The sequence below is a fragment of the Amblyomma maculatum genome, chromosome 11 (genome assembly GCF_055883805.1).
Source record: "Amblyomma maculatum isolate TAMU_Amacu chromosome 11, ASM5588380v1, whole genome shotgun sequence".
Lineage (NCBI taxonomy): Eukaryota > Metazoa > Arthropoda > Arachnida > Ixodida > Ixodidae > Amblyomma > Amblyomma maculatum.
The window spans coordinates 69,373,277-69,374,442 of NC_139354.1; positions in this window are offsets into that span (position 1 = coordinate 69,373,277).

The window sequence follows — 1,166 nt, forward strand, 5'->3', positions numbered from 1 at the left end:
TTTCTTCTCTTCACTAACTTCGCGCCGCATCCAAACGTACATAAGAGAGAAAGAAAGTACTGAGACTTATAATAACTGGGTCAAGACAATTTGAAAAGCGTTGAGTTAAAAGTCGTCGCCAAGCTTTCGGATCTATTACAGGGCTCTGAAATAGCGTACTGTCTTTCTCAGGTCTCGCAGTGATAAACAAGCTGAATCATATGCGTTTGTAATCAGTTTCCAATTTTCATAGTGGGATAAAATGTTTCTTTTGTCGTCACGTATTTTATGTAATTGGAGACGTCATTTCTTCGAGTGCTGTCTACTAAAATGTTGCAGCATCGATTTAAACACCAGTAATCGTACGAACTGTATGACGTGCAAGGCACAGACGTGAGTATGTTTTTTCTCGCTTTTTGGGTCGTCATTAGTCTTCATCGTATGTATTTACTGACTTCAAGACTCACTTCAGAATTCCTCCGAATTGCTGATGATTCCCGCTTGTGCAAAGTGGCAGCTTTTGTGTTCACTTTTTCAATAACTTTAAAAAAACGTTCGTCATCTCGATGAAGCCAGCCCAGGAAGATGATATACCTCGCACTCCCGATCGCCGTGATTACTGAAGCCCGGTGTGCAATAGACCGCAGCAGCTCCAGCTTTGCTTTCTACTTGGAGGGAGAAACCATTAAATAAAGCACCTTTAACTTATTCCAATGCGCACTAAATTCATGGACATCGCTTTTTACATTGGCTGACAATCTCGCCGCAGTATACATTTGCATAAGTGGAACAAAATTCCTTTGGAAGATAGTATACGTACATGCAAATTTCAGTTTCTAATACCGCTACCGTCATCACTCTGGCCTATTCTAAGGGTGCACTAATCCGGGGACAACAAGGGCATAATTGTGACCAAACATATCTATATAGCTCCCAAAGAACACGCATAGTTTTTCCCTCCATACCGCCACTACCAGAACGGTACACTAAATCCGCTAAAGGTGCAGCAAATCAAGCCCTGGTTTTTCTTAACACCCTTGTGCAACGTTTGCAAAGAAAGAGCAGAACCTTTATTATTTTGAACAATCGCACCTGACGAGCTTTCAATTTCCGGAGTCAAGTGACCAGGAGCACCGAGGACGTCCTGTTGTAAAGGTTCAGCCACTGGAGATATTTTTTCTGGTAGA